This window comes from Hypomesus transpacificus, unplaced genomic scaffold (assembly GCF_021917145.1).
Source record: "Hypomesus transpacificus isolate Combined female unplaced genomic scaffold, fHypTra1 scaffold_30, whole genome shotgun sequence".
Taxonomy (NCBI): Eukaryota; Metazoa; Chordata; class Actinopteri; order Osmeriformes; family Osmeridae; genus Hypomesus; species Hypomesus transpacificus.
The window spans coordinates 731,468-744,520 of NW_025813826.1; the positions used below are offsets into that span (position 1 = coordinate 731,468).

General features: G+C 49.9%; 17 non-coding genes and 1 pseudogene across 17 annotated transcripts; all 18 read left to right on the forward strand.

Annotated features, from left to right (window-relative positions):
- The window catches only part of LOC124463561, a 51,685-nt pseudogene that overhangs the window by 3,207 nt on the left and 35,425 nt on the right, over window positions 1-13,053 (forward strand).
- LOC124463695 lies at window positions 302-492 on the forward strand. Its single transcript, XR_006955609.1, has one exon. It is a non-coding gene; the product is annotated as a U2 spliceosomal RNA (small nuclear RNA).
- On the forward strand, window positions 1,084-1,274 carry LOC124463696. Its single transcript, XR_006955610.1, has one exon. It is a non-coding gene; the product is annotated as a U2 spliceosomal RNA (small nuclear RNA).
- LOC124463697 lies at window positions 1,836-2,026 on the forward strand. Its single transcript, XR_006955611.1, has one exon. It is a non-coding gene; the product is annotated as a U2 spliceosomal RNA (small nuclear RNA).
- Window positions 2,588-2,778, forward strand: LOC124463698. Its single transcript, XR_006955612.1, has one exon. It is a non-coding gene; the product is annotated as a U2 spliceosomal RNA (small nuclear RNA).
- On the forward strand, window positions 3,369-3,559 carry LOC124463700. The gene has a single exon (XR_006955613.1). It is a non-coding gene; the product is annotated as a U2 spliceosomal RNA (small nuclear RNA).
- Window positions 4,151-4,341, forward strand: LOC124463701. Its single transcript, XR_006955614.1, has one exon. It is a non-coding gene; the product is annotated as a U2 spliceosomal RNA (small nuclear RNA).
- LOC124463702 lies at window positions 4,906-5,096 on the forward strand. Its single transcript, XR_006955615.1, has one exon. It is a non-coding gene; the product is annotated as a U2 spliceosomal RNA (small nuclear RNA).
- LOC124463703 lies at window positions 5,688-5,878 on the forward strand. The gene has a single exon (XR_006955616.1). It is a non-coding gene; the product is annotated as a U2 spliceosomal RNA (small nuclear RNA).
- Window positions 6,482-6,672, forward strand: LOC124463704. The gene has a single exon (XR_006955617.1). It is a non-coding gene; the product is annotated as a U2 spliceosomal RNA (small nuclear RNA).
- On the forward strand, window positions 7,234-7,424 carry LOC124463705. Its single transcript, XR_006955618.1, has one exon. It is a non-coding gene; the product is annotated as a U2 spliceosomal RNA (small nuclear RNA).
- Window positions 8,016-8,206, forward strand: LOC124463706. The gene has a single exon (XR_006955619.1). It is a non-coding gene; the product is annotated as a U2 spliceosomal RNA (small nuclear RNA).
- Window positions 8,798-8,988, forward strand: LOC124463707. The gene has a single exon (XR_006955620.1). It is a non-coding gene; the product is annotated as a U2 spliceosomal RNA (small nuclear RNA).
- LOC124463708 lies at window positions 9,550-9,740 on the forward strand. Its single transcript, XR_006955621.1, has one exon. It is a non-coding gene; the product is annotated as a U2 spliceosomal RNA (small nuclear RNA).
- Window positions 10,331-10,521, forward strand: LOC124463709. Its single transcript, XR_006955622.1, has one exon. It is a non-coding gene; the product is annotated as a U2 spliceosomal RNA (small nuclear RNA).
- On the forward strand, window positions 11,113-11,303 carry LOC124463710. The gene has a single exon (XR_006955623.1). It is a non-coding gene; the product is annotated as a U2 spliceosomal RNA (small nuclear RNA).
- LOC124463711 lies at window positions 11,894-12,084 on the forward strand. Its single transcript, XR_006955624.1, has one exon. It is a non-coding gene; the product is annotated as a U2 spliceosomal RNA (small nuclear RNA).
- Window positions 12,676-12,866, forward strand: LOC124463712. The gene has a single exon (XR_006955625.1). It is a non-coding gene; the product is annotated as a U2 spliceosomal RNA (small nuclear RNA).

Below are 13,053 nucleotides of genomic sequence, written 5' to 3' on the forward strand. Positions count from 1 at the left end.
AGGGTTAGAAAGGGTTAGGGTAAAAAAGGTTAGGGTAAAAAAAAAAAAAAGGGTTTTGGCGCGCGGAGGCCTGTCGGCCGGTGGCGTTTTCCCGCCCTTTTAGATAAAAAAAAAAAAAAAAAAAAAAAAAAAAAAAACGGAGGTGAGGTGAGTGACTTCAAAGGGGAGTGAGTGAGTGAGTGAGTGAGTGAGTGAGTGAGTGAGTGAGTGAGTGAGTGAGTGAGTGAGTGCAGAGAGGTGACCGAGCGGCCCGGCTGGCGCACGGAGGGCCCGGGCGCGCGGGGCGTCCAATAGTGCGGTCATCGCTTCTCGGCCTTTTGGCTCAGATCAAGTGTAGTGTCTGTTCTTATCAGTTTAATATCTGATACGTCCTCCATGCGAGGACAACATATTAAACGGATTTTTGCAACAGGGAGTCGGAACAGGGGCTCGCTCCGTCCGCTCCGCGCATCGCCCCGGTATTGCAGCGCCTCCGGGAAGGGTGCACTCTTTCTAAGCGTGTCAAAGGGAAAAACGAGGGAGGGAGGGAGGGAGGGAGGGAGGGAGGGGCGTTTGGGTTAGGGCTTGAAAGGGTTAGGTTAGAAAGGGTTAGGTTAGAAAGGGTTAGGTTAGAAAGGGTTAGGTTAGAAAGGGTTAGGTTAGAAAGGGTTAGGTTAGAAAGGGTTAGGTTAGAAAGGGTTAGGTTAGGGCTTGAAAGGGTTAGGTTAGAAAGGGTTAGGTTAGAAAGGGTTAGGTTAGAAAGGGTTAGGTTAGAAAGGGTTAGGTTAGAAAGGGTTAGGTTAGGGTTAGAAAGGGTTAGGGTAAAAAAGGTTAGGGTAAAAAAAAAAAAAAGGGTTTTGGCGCGCGGAGGCCTGTCGGCCGGTGGCGTTTTCCCGCCCTTTTAGATAAAAAAAAAAAAAAAAAAAAAAAAAAAAAAAAACGGAGGTGAGGTGAGTGACTTCAAAGGGGAGTGAGTGAGTGAGTGAGTGAGTGAGTGAGTGAGTGAGTGAGTGAGTGAGTGAGTGAGTGAGTGCAGAGAGGTGACCGAGCGGCCCGGCTGGCGCACGGAGGGCCCGGGCGCGCGGGGCGTCCAATAGTGCGGTCATCGCTTCTCGGCCTTTTGGCTCAGATCAAGTGTAGTGTCTGTTCTTATCAGTTTAATATCTGATACGTCCTCCATGCGAGGACAACATATTAAACGGATTTTTGCAACAGGGAGTCGGAACAGGGGCTCGCTCCGTCCGCTCCGCGCATCGCCCCGGTATTGCAGCGCCTCCGGGAAGGGTGCACTCTTTCTAAGCGTGTCAAAGGGAAAAACGAGGGAGGGAGGGAGGGAGGGAGGGAGGGAGGGGCGTTTGGGTTAGGGCTTGAAAGGGTTAGGTTAGAAAGGGTTAGGTTAGAAAGGGTTAGGTTAGAAAGGGTTAGGTTAGAAAGGGTTAGGTTAGAAAGGGTTAGGTTAGGGCTTGAAAGGGTTAGGTTAGAAAGGGTTAGGTTAGAAAGGGTTAGGTTAGAAAGGGTTAGGTTAGAAAGGGTTAGGTTAGAAAGGGTTAGGTTAGGGTTAGAAAGGGTTAGGGTAAAAAAGGTTAGGGTAAAAAAAAAAAAAAGGGTTTTGGCGCGCGGAGGCCTGTCGGCCGGTGGCGTTTTCCCGCCCTTTTAGATAAAAAAAAAAAAAAAAAAAAAAAAAAAAAAAAACGGAGGTGAGGTGAGTGACTTCAAAGGGGAGTGAGTGAGTGAGTGAGTGAGTGAGTGAGTGAGTGAGTGAGTGAGTGAGTGAGTGAGTGAGTGCAGAGAGGTGACCGAGCGGCCCGGCTGGCGCACGGAGGGCCCGGGCGCGCGGGGCGTCCAATAGTGCGGTCATCGCTTCTCGGCCTTTTGGCTCAGATCAAGTGTAGTGTCTGTTCTTATCAGTTTAATATCTGATACGTCCTCCATGCGAGGACAACATATTAAACGGATTTTTGCAACAGGGAGTCGGAACAGGGGCTCGCTCCGTCCGCTCCGCGCATCGCCCCGGTATTGCAGCGCCTCCGGGAAGGGTGCACTCTTTCTAAGCGTGTCAAAGGGAAAAACGAGGGAGGGAGGGAGGGAGGGAGGGAGGGAGGGGCGTTTGGGTTAGGGCTTGAAAGGGTTAGGTTAGAAAGGGTTAGGTTAGAAAGGGTTAGGTTAGAAAGGGTTAGGTTAGAAAGGGTTAGGTTAGAAAGGGTTAGGTTAGGGCTTGAAAGGGTTAGGTTAGAAAGGGTTAGGTTAGAAAGGGTTAGGTTAGAAAGGGTTAGGTTAGAAAGGGTTAGGTTAGAAAGGGTTAGGTTAGGGTTAGAAAGGGTTAGGGTAAAAAAGGTTAGGGTAAAAAAAAAAAAAAGGGTTTTGGCGCGCGGAGGCCTGTCGGCCGGTGGCGTTTTCCCGCCCTTTTAGATAAAAAAAAAAAAAAAAAAAAAAAAAAAAAAAAACGGAGGTGAGGTGAGTGACTTCAAAGGGGAGTGAGTGAGTGAGTGAGTGAGTGAGTGAGTGAGTGAGTGAGTGAGTGAGTGAGTGAGTGAGTGCAGAGAGGTGACCGAGCGGCCCGGCTGGCGCACGGAGGGCCCGGGCGCGCGGGGCGTCCAATAGTGCGGTCATCGCTTCTCGGCCTTTTGGCTCAGATCAAGTGTAGTGTCTGTTCTTATCAGTTTAATATCTGATACGTCCTCCATGCGAGGACAACATATTAAACGGATTTTTGCAACAGGGAGTCGGAACAGGGGCTCGCTCCGTCCGCTCCGCGCATCGCCCCGGTATTGCAGCGCCTCCGGGAAGGGTGCACTCTTTCTAAGCGTGTCAAAGGGAAAAACGAGGGAGGGAGGGAGGGAGGGAGGGAGGGAGGGGCGTTTGGGTTAGGGCTTGAAAGGGTTAGGTTAGAAAGGGTTAGGTTAGAAAGGGTTAGGTTAGAAAGGGTTAGGTTAGAAAGGGTTAGGTTAGAAAGGGTTAGGTTAGAAAGGGTTAGGTTAGAAAGGGTTAGGTTAGGGCTTGAAAGGGTTAGGTTAGAAAGGGTTAGGTTAGAAAGGGTTAGGTTAGAAAGGGTTAGGTTAGAAAGGGTTAGGTTAGAAAGGGTTAGGTTAGGGTTAGAAAGGGTTAGGGTAAAAAAGGTTAGGGTAAAAAAAAAAAAAAGGGTTTTGGCGCGCGGAGGCCTGTCGGCCGGTGGCGTTTTCCCGCCCTTTTAGATAAAAAAAAAAAAAAAAAAAAAAAAAAAAAAAACGGAGGTGAGGTGAGTGACTTCAAAGGGGAGTGAGTGAGTGAGTGAGTGAGTGAGTGAGTGAGTGAGTGAGTGAGTGAGTGAGTGAGTGAGTGCAGAGAGGTGACCGAGCGGCCCGGCTGGCGCACGGAGGGCCCGGGCGCGCGGGGCGTCCAATAGTGCGGTCATCGCTTCTCGGCCTTTTGGCTCAGATCAAGTGTAGTGTCTGTTCTTATCAGTTTAATATCTGATACGTCCTCCATGCGAGGACAACATATTAAACGGATTTTTGCAACAGGGAGTCGGAACAGGGGCTCGCTCCGTCCGCTCCGCGCATCGCCCCGGTATTGCAGCGCCTCCGGGAAGGGTGCACTCTTTCTAAGCGTGTCAAAGGGAAAAACGAGGGAGGGAGGGAGGGAGGGAGGGAGGGAGGGGCGTTTGGGTTAGGGCTTGAAAGGGTTAGGTTAGAAAGGGTTAGGTTAGAAAGGGTTAGGTTAGAAAGGGTTAGGTTAGAAAGGGTTAGGTTAGAAAGGGTTAGGTTAGAAAGGGTTAGGTTAGAAAGGGTTAGGTTAGGGCTTGAAAGGGTTAGGTTAGAAAGGGTTAGGTTAGAAAGGGTTAGGTTAGAAAGGGTTAGGTTAGAAAGGGTTAGGTTAGAAAGGGTTAGGTTAGGGTTAGAAAGGGTTAGGGTAAAAAAGGTTAGGGTAAAAAAAAAAAAAAGGGTTTTGGCGCGCGGAGGCCTGTCGGCCGGTGGCGTTTTCCCGCCCTTTTAGATAAAAAAAAAAAAAAAAAAAAAAAAAAAAAAAAACGGAGGTGAGGTGAGTGACTTCAAAGGGGAGTGAGTGAGTGAGTGAGTGAGTGAGTGAGTGAGTGAGTGAGTGAGTGAGTGAGTGAGTGAGTGCAGAGAGGTGACCGAGCGGCCCGGCTGGCGCACGGAGGGCCCGGGCGCGCGGGGCGTCCAATAGTGCGGTCATCGCTTCTCGGCCTTTTGGCTCAGATCAAGTGTAGTGTCTGTTCTTATCAGTTTAATATCTGATACGTCCTCCATGCGAGGACAACATATTAAACGGATTTTTGCAACAGGGAGTCGGAACAGGGGCTCGCTCCGTCCGCTCCGCGCATCGCCCCGGTATTGCAGCGCCTCCGGGAAGGGTGCACTCTTTCTAAGCGTGTCAAAGGGAAAAACGAGGGAGGGAGGGAGGGAGGGAGGGAGGGAGGGGCGTTTGGGTTAGGGCTTGAAAGGGTTAGGTTAGAAAGGGTTAGGTTAGAAAGGGTTAGGTTAGAAAGGGTTAGGTTAGAAAGGGTTAGGTTAGAAAGGGTTAGGTTAGAAAGGCTTGAAAGGGTTAGGTTAGAAAGGGTTAGGTTAGAAAGGGTTAGGTTAGAAAGGGTTAGGTTAGAAAGGGTTAGGTTAGAAAGGGTTAGGTTAGGGTTAGAAAGGGTTAGGGTAAAAAAGGTTAGGGTAAAAAAAAAAAAAAGGGTTTTGGCGCGCGGAGGCCTGTCGGCCGGTGGCGTTTTCCCGCCCTTTTAGATAAAAAAAAAAAAAAAAAAAAAAAAAAAAAAAAACGGAGGTGAGGTGAGTGACTTCAAAGGGGAGTGAGTGAGTGAGTGAGTGAGTGAGTGAGTGAGTGAGTGAGTGAGTGAGTGAGTGAGTGAGTGCAGAGAGGTGACCGAGCGGCCCGGCTGGCGCACGGAGGGCCCGGGCGCGCGGGGCGTCCAATAGTGCGGTCATCGCTTCTCGGCCTTTTGGCTCAGATCAAGTGTAGTGTCTGTTCTTATCAGTTTAATATCTGATACGTCCTCCATGCGAGGACAACATATTAAACGGATTTTTGCAACAGGGAGTCGGAACAGGGGCTCGCTCCGTCCGCTCCGCGCATCGCCCCGGTATTGCAGCGCCTCCGGGAAGGGTGCACTCTTTCTAAGCGTGTCAAAGGGAAAAACGAGGGAGGGAGGGAGGGAGGGAGGGAGGGAGGGGCGTTTGGGTTAGGGCTTGAAAGGGTTAGGTTAGAAAGGGTTAGGTTAGAAAGGGTTAGGTTAGAAAGGGTTAGGTTAGAAAGGGTTAGGTTAGAAAGGGTTAGGTTAGAAAGGGTTAGGTTAGAAAGGGTTAGGTTAGGGCTTGAAAGGGTTAGGTTAGAAAGGGTTAGGTTAGAAAGGGTTAGGTTAGAAAGGGTTAGGTTAGAAAGGGTTAGGTTAGAAAGGGTTAGGTTAGGGTTAGAAAGGGTTAGGGTAAAAAAGGTTAGGGTAAAAAAAAAAAAAAGGGTTTTGGCGCGCGGAGGCCTGTCGGCCGGTGGCGTTTTCCCGCCCTTTTAGATAAAAAAAAAAAAAAAAAAAAAAAAAAAAAAAAACGGAGGTGAGGTGAGTGACTTCAAAGGGGAGTGAGTGAGTGAGTGAGTGAGTGAGTGAGTGAGTGAGTGAGTGAGTGAGTGAGTGAGTGAGTGCAGAGAGGTGACCGAGCGGCCCGGCTGGCGCACGGAGGGCCCGGGCGCGCGGGGCGTCCAATAGTGCGGTCATCGCTTCTCGGCCTTTTGGCTCAGATCAAGTGTAGTGTCTGTTCTTATCAGTTTAATATCTGATACGTCCTCCATGCGAGGACAACATATTAAACGGATTTTTGCAACAGGGAGTCGGAACAGGGGCTCGCTCCGTCCGCTCCGCGCATCGCCCCGGTATTGCAGCGCCTCCGGGAAGGGTGCACTCTTTCTAAGCGTGTCAAAGGGAAAAACGAGGGAGGGAGGGAGGGAGGGAGGGAGGGAGGGGCGTTTGGGTTAGGGCTTGAAAGGGTTAGGTTAGAAAGGGTTAGGTTAGAAAGGGTTAGGTTAGAAAGGGTTAGGTTAGAAAGGGTTAGGTTAGAAAGGGTTAGGTTAGAAAGGGTTAGGTTAGAAAGGGTTAGGTTAGGGGTTAGGTTAGGGCTTGAAAGGGTTAGGTTAGAAAGGGTTAGGTTAGAAAGGGTTAGGTTAGAAAGGGTTAGGTTAGAAAGGGTTAGGTTAGAAAGGGTTAGGTTAGGGTTAGAAAGGGTTAGGGTAAAAAAGGTTAGGGTAAAAAAAAAAAAAAGGGTTTTGGCGCGCGGAGGCCTGTCGGCCGGTGGCGTTTTCCCGCCCTTTTAGATAAAAAAAAAAAAAAAAAAAAAAAAAAAAAAAAACGGAGGTGAGGTGAGTGACTTCAAAGGGGAGTGAGTGAGTGAGTGAGTGAGTGAGTGAGTGAGTGAGTGAGTGAGTGAGTGAGTGAGTGAGTGCAGAGAGGTGACCGAGCGGCCCGGCTGGCGCACGGAGGGCCCGGGCGCGCGGGGCGTCCAATAGTGCGGTCATCGCTTCTCGGCCTTTTGGCTCAGATCAAGTGTAGTGTCTGTTCTTATCAGTTTAATATCTGATACGTCCTCCATGCGAGGACAACATATTAAACGGATTTTTGCAACAGGGAGTCGGAACAGGGGCTCGCTCCGTCCGCTCCGCGCATCGCCCCGGTATTGCAGCGCCTCCGGGAAGGGTGCACTCTTTCTAAGCGTGTCAAAGGGAAAAACGAGGGAGGGAGGGAGGGAGGGAGGGAGGGAGGGGCGTTTGGGTTAGGGCTTGAAAGGGTTAGGTTAGAAAGGGTTAGGTTAGAAAGGGTTAGGTTAGAAAGGGTTAGGTTAGAAAGGGTTAGGTTAGAAAGGGTTAGGTTAGGGCTTGAAAGGGTTAGGTTAGAAAGGGTTAGGTTAGAAAGGGTTAGGTTAGAAAGGGTTAGGTTAGAAAGGGTTAGGTTAGAAAGGGTTAGGTTAGGGTTAGAAAGGGTTAGGGTAAAAAAGGTTAGGGTAAAAAAAAAAAAAAGGGTTTTGGCGCGCGGAGGCCTGTCGGCCGGTGGCGTTTTCCCGCCCTTTTAGATAAAAAAAAAAAAAAAAAAAAAAAAAAAAAAAAACGGAGGTGAGGTGAGTGACTTCAAAGGGGAGTGAGTGAGTGAGTGAGTGAGTGAGTGAGTGAGTGAGTGAGTGAGTGAGTGAGTGAGTGAGTGCAGAGAGGTGACCGAGCGGCCCGGCTGGCGCACGGAGGGCCCGGGCGCGCGGGGCGTCCAATAGTGCGGTCATCGCTTCTCGGCCTTTTGGCTCAGATCAAGTGTAGTGTCTGTTCTTATCAGTTTAATATCTGATACGTCCTCCATGCGAGGACAACATATTAAACGGATTTTTGCAACAGGGAGTCGGAACAGGGGCTCGCTCCGTCCGCTCCGCGCATCGCCCCGGTATTGCAGCGCCTCCGGGAAGGGTGCACTCTTTCTAAGCGTGTCAAAGGGAAAAACGAGGGAGGGAGGGAGGGAGGGAGGGAGGGAGGGGCGTTTGGGTTAGGGCTTGAAAGGGTTAGGTTAGAAAGGGTTAGGTTAGAAAGGGTTAGGTTAGAAAGGGTTAGGTTAGAAAGGGTTAGGTTAGAAAGGGTTAGGTTAGAAAGGGTTAGGTTAGAAAGGGTTAGGTTAGGGCTTGAAAGGGTTAGGTTAGAAAGGGTTAGGTTAGAAAGGGTTAGGTTAGAAAGGGTTAGGTTAGAAAGGGTTAGGTTAGAAAGGGTTAGGTTAGGGTTAGAAAGGGTTAGGGTAAAAAAGGTTAGGGTAAAAAAAAAAAAAAGGGTTTTGGCGCGCGGAGGCCTGTCGGCCGGTGGCGTTTTCCCGCCCTTTTAGATAAAAAAAAAAAAAAAAAAAAAAAAAAAAAAAAACGGAGGTGAGGTGAGTGACTTCAAAGGGGAGTGAGTGAGTGAGTGAGTGAGTGAGTGAGTGAGTGAGTGAGTGAGTGAGTGAGTGAGTGAGTGCAGAGAGGTGACCGAGCGGCCCGGCTGGCGCACGGAGGGCCCGGGCGCGCGGGGCGTCCAATAGTGCGGTCATCGCTTCTCGGCCTTTTGGCTCAGATCAAGTGTAGTGTCTGTTCTTATCAGTTTAATATCTGATACGTCCTCCATGCGAGGACAACATATTAAACGGATTTTTGCAACAGGGAGTCGGAACAGGGGCTCGCTCCGTCCGCTCCGCGCATCGCCCCGGTATTGCAGCGCCTCCGGGAAGGGTGCACTCTTTCTAAGCGTGTCAAAGGGAAAAACGAGGGAGGGAGGGAGGGAGGGAGGGAGGGAGGGGCGTTTGGGTTAGGGCTTGAAAGGGTTAGGTTAGAAAGGGTTAGGTTAGAAAGGGTTAGGTTAGAAAGGGTTAGGTTAGAAAGGGTTAGGTTAGAAAGGGTTAGGTTAGAAAGGGTTAGGTTAGAAAGGGTTAGGTTAGGGCTTGAAAGGGTTAGGTTAGAAAGGGTTAGGTTAGAAAGGGTTAGGTTAGAAAGGGTTAGGTTAGAAAGGGTTAGGTTAGAAAGGGTTAGGTTAGGGTTAGAAAGGGTTAGGGTAAAAAAGGTTAGGGTAAAAAAAAAAAAAAGGGTTTTGGCGCGCGGAGGCCTGTCGGCCGGTGGCGTTTTCCCGCCCTTTTAGATAAAAAAAAAAAAAAAAAAAAAAAAAAAAAAAAACGGAGGTGAGGTGAGTGACTTCAAAGGGGAGTGAGTGAGTGAGTGAGTGAGTGAGTGAGTGAGTGAGTGAGTGAGTGAGTGAGTGAGTGAGTGCAGAGAGGTGACCGAGCGGCCCGGCTGGCGCACGGAGGGCCCGGGCGCGCGGGGCGTCCAATAGTGCGGTCATCGCTTCTCGGCCTTTTGGCTCAGATCAAGTGTAGTGTCTGTTCTTATCAGTTTAATATCTGATACGTCCTCCATGCGAGGACAACATATTAAACGGATTTTTGCAACAGGGAGTCGGAACAGGGGCTCGCTCCGTCCGCTCCGCGCATCGCCCCGGTATTGCAGCGCCTCCGGGAAGGGTGCACTCTTTCTAAGCGTGTCAAAGGGAAAAACGAGGGAGGGAGGGAGGGAGGGAGGGAGGGAGGGGCGTTTGGGTTAGGGCTTGAAAGGGTTAGGTTAGAAAGGGTTAGGTTAGAAAGGGTTAGGTTAGAAAGGGTTAGGTTAGAAAGGGTTAGGTTAGAAAGGGTTAGGTTAGGGCTTGAAAGGGTTAGGTTAGAAAGGGTTAGGTTAGAAAGGGTTAGGTTAGAAAGGGTTAGGTTAGAAAGGGTTAGGTTAGAAAGGGTTAGGTTAGGGTTAGAAAGGGTTAGGGTAAAAAAGGTTAGGGTAAAAAAAAAAAAAAGGGTTTTGGCGCGCGGAGGCCTGTCGGCCGGTGGCGTTTTCCCGCCCTTTTAGATAAAAAAAAAAAAAAAAAAAAAAAAAAAAAAAAACGGAGGTGAGGTGAGTGACTTCAAAGGGGAGTGAGTGAGTGAGTGAGTGAGTGAGTGAGTGAGTGAGTGAGTGAGTGAGTGAGTGAGTGAGTGCAGAGAGGTGACCGAGCGGCCCGGCTGGCGCACGGAGGGCCCGGGCGCGCGGGGCGTCCAATAGTGCGGTCATCGCTTCTCGGCCTTTTGGCTCAGATCAAGTGTAGTGTCTGTTCTTATCAGTTTAATATCTGATACGTCCTCCATGCGAGGACAACATATTAAACGGATTTTTGCAACAGGGAGTCGGAACAGGGGCTCGCTCCGTCCGCTCCGCGCATCGCCCCGGTATTGCAGCGCCTCCGGGAAGGGTGCACTCTTTCTAAGCGTGTCAAAGGGAAAAACGAGGGAGGGAGGGAGGGAGGGAGGGAGGGAGGGGCGTTTGGGTTAGGGCTTGAAAGGGTTAGGTTAGAAAGGGTTAGGTTAGAAAGGGTTAGGTTAGAAAGGGTTAGGTTAGAAAGGGTTAGGTTAGAAAGGGTTAGGTTAGAAAGGGTTAGGTTAGAAAGGGTTAGGTTAGGGCTTGAAAGGGTTAGGTTAGAAAGGGTTAGGTTAGAAAGGGTTAGGTTAGAAAGGGTTAGGTTAGAAAGGGTTAGGTTAGAAAGGGTTAGGTTAGGGTTAGAAAGGGTTAGGGTAAAAAAGGTTAGGGTAAAAAAAAAAAAAAGGGTTTTGGCGCGCGGAGGCCTGTCGGCCGGTGGCGTTTTCCCGCCCTTTTAGATAAAAAAAAAAAAAAAAAAAAAAAAAAAAAAAACGGAGGTGAGGTGAGTGACTTCAAAGGGGAGTGAGTGAGTGAGTGAGTGAGTGAGTGAGTGAGTGAGTGAGTGAGTGAGTGAGTGAGTGAGTGCAGAGAGGTGACCGAGCGGCCCGGCTGGCGCACGGAGGGCCCGGGCGCGCGGGGCGTCCAATAGTGCGGTCATCGCTTCTCGGCCTTTTGGCTCAGATCAAGTGTAGTGTCTGTTCTTATCAGTTTAATATCTGATACGTCCTCCATGCGAGGACAACATATTAAACGGATTTTTGCAACAGGGAGTCGGAACAGGGGCTCGCTCCGTCCGCTCCGCGCATCGCCCCGGTATTGCAGCGCCTCCGGGAAGGGTGCACTCTTTCTAAGCGTGTCAAAGGGAAAAACGAGGGAGGGAGGGAGGGAGGGAGGGAGGGAGGGGCGTTTGGGTTAGGGCTTGAAAGGGTTAGGTTAGAAAGGGTTAGGTTAGAAAGGGTTAGGTTAGAAAGGGTTAGGTTAGAAAGGGTTAGGTTAGAAAGGGTTAGGTTAGAAAGGGTTAGGTTAGAAAGGGTTAGGTTAGGGCTTGAAAGGGTTAGGTTAGAAAGGGTTAGGTTAGAAAGGGTTAGGTTAGAAAGGGTTAGGTTAGAAAGGGTTAGGTTAGAAAGGGTTAGGTTAGGGTTAGAAAGGGTTAGGGTAAAAAAGGTTAGGGTAAAAAAAAAAAAAAGGGTTTTGGCGCGCGGAGGCCTGTCGGCCGGTGGCGTTTTCCCGCCCTTTTAGATAAAAAAAAAAAAAAAAAAAAAAAAAAAAAAAAACGGAGGTGAGGTGAGTGACTTCAAAGGGGAGTGAGTGAGTGAGTGAGTGAGTGAGTGAGTGAGTGAGTGAGTGAGTGAGTGAGTGAGTGAGTGCAGAGAGGTGACCGAGCGGCCCGGCTGGCGCACGGAGGGCCCGGGCGCGCGGGGCGTCCAATAGTGCGGTCATCGCTTCTCGGCCTTTTGGCTCAGATCAAGTGTAGTGTCTGTTCTTATCAGTTTAATATCTGATACGTCCTCCATGCGAGGACAACATATTAAACGGATTTTTGCAACAGGGAGTCGGAACAGGGGCTCGCTCCGTCCGCTCCGCGCATCGCCCCGGTATTGCAGCGCCTCCGGGAAGGGTGCACTCTTTCTAAGCGTGTCAAAGGGAAAAACGAGGGAGGGAGGGAGGGAGGGAGGGAGGGAGGGGCGTTTGGGTTAGGGCTTGAAAGGGTTAGGTTAGAAAGGGTTAGGTTAGAAAGGGTTAGGTTAGAAAGGGTTAGGTTAGAAAGGGTTAGGTTAGAAAGGGTTAGGTTAGAAAGGGTTAGGTTAGAAAGGGTTAGGTTAGGGCTTGAAAGGGTTAGGTTAGAAAGGGTTAGGTTAGAAAGGGTTAGGTTAGAAAGGGTTAGGTTAGAAAGGGTTAGGTTAGAAAGGGTTAGGTTAGGGTTAGAAAGGGTTAGGGTAAAAAAGGTTAGGGTAAAAAAAAAAAAAAGGGTTTTGGCGCGCGGAGGCCTGTCGGCCGGTGGCGTTTTCCCGCCCTTTTAGATAAAAAAAAAAAAAAAAAAAAAAAAAAAAAAAACGGAGGTGAGGTGAGTGACTTCAAAGGGGAGTGAGTGAGTGAGTGAGTGAGTGAGTGAGTGAGTGAGTGAGTGAGTGAGTGAGTGAGTGAGTGCAGAGAGGTGACCGAGCGGCCCGGCTGGCGCACGGAGGGCCCGGGCGCGCGGGGCGTCCAATAGTGCGGTCATCGCTTCTCGGCCTTTTGGCTCAGATCAAGTGTAGTGTCTGTTCTTATCAGTTTAATATCTGATACGTCCTCCATGCGAGGACAACATATTAAACGGATTTTTGCAACAGGGAGTCGGAACAGGGGCTCGCTCCGTCCGCTCCGCGCATCGCCCCGGTATTGCAGCGCCTCCGGGAAGGGTGCACTCTTTCTAAGCGTGTCAAAGGGAAAAACGAGGGAGGGAGGGAGGGAGGGAGGGAGGGAGGGGCGTTTGGGTTAGGGCTTGAAAGGGTTAGGTTAGAAAGGGTTAGGTTAGAAAGGGTTAGGTTAGAAAGGGTTAGGTTAGAAAGGGTTAGGTTAGAAAGGGTTAGGTTAGAAAGGGTTAGGTTAGAAAGGGTTAGGTTAGGGCTTGAAAGGGTTAGGTTAGAAAGGGTTAGGTTAGAAAGGGTTAGGTTAGAAAGGGTTAGGTTAGAAAGGGTTAGGTTAGAAAGGGTTAGGTTAGGGTTAGAAAGGGTTAGGGTAAAAAAGGTTAGGGTAAAAAAAAAAAAAAGGGTTTTGGCGCGCGGAGGCCTGTCGGCCGGTGGCGTTTTCCCGCCCTTTTAGATAAAAAAAAAAAAAAAAAAAAAAAAAAAAAAAAACGGAGGTGAGGTGAGTGACTTCAAAGGGGAGTGAGTGAGTGAGTGAGTGAGTGAGTGAGTGAGTGAGTGAGTGAGTGAGTGAGTGAGTGAGTGCAGAGAGGTGACCGAGCGGCCCGGCTGGCGCACGGAGGGCCCGGGCGCGCGGGGCGTCCAATAGTGCGGTCATCGCTTCTCGGCCTTTTGGCTCAGATCAAGTGTAGTGTCTGTTCTTATCAGTTTAATATCTGATACGTCCTCCATGCGAGGACAACATATTAAACGGATTTTTGCAACAGGGAGTCGGAACAGGGGCTCGCTCCGTCCGCTCCGCGCATCGCCCCGGTATTGCAGCGCCTCCGGGAAGGGTGCACTCTTTCTAAGCGTGTCAAAGGGAAAAACGAGGGAGGGAGGGAGGGAGGGAGGGAGGGAGGGGCGTTTGGGTTAGGGCTTGAAAGGGTTAGGTTAGAAAGGGTTAGGTTAGAAAGGGTTAGGTTAGAAAGGGTTAGGTTAGAAAGGGTTAGGTTAGAAAGGGTTAGGTTAGAAAGGGTTAGGTTAGAAAGGGT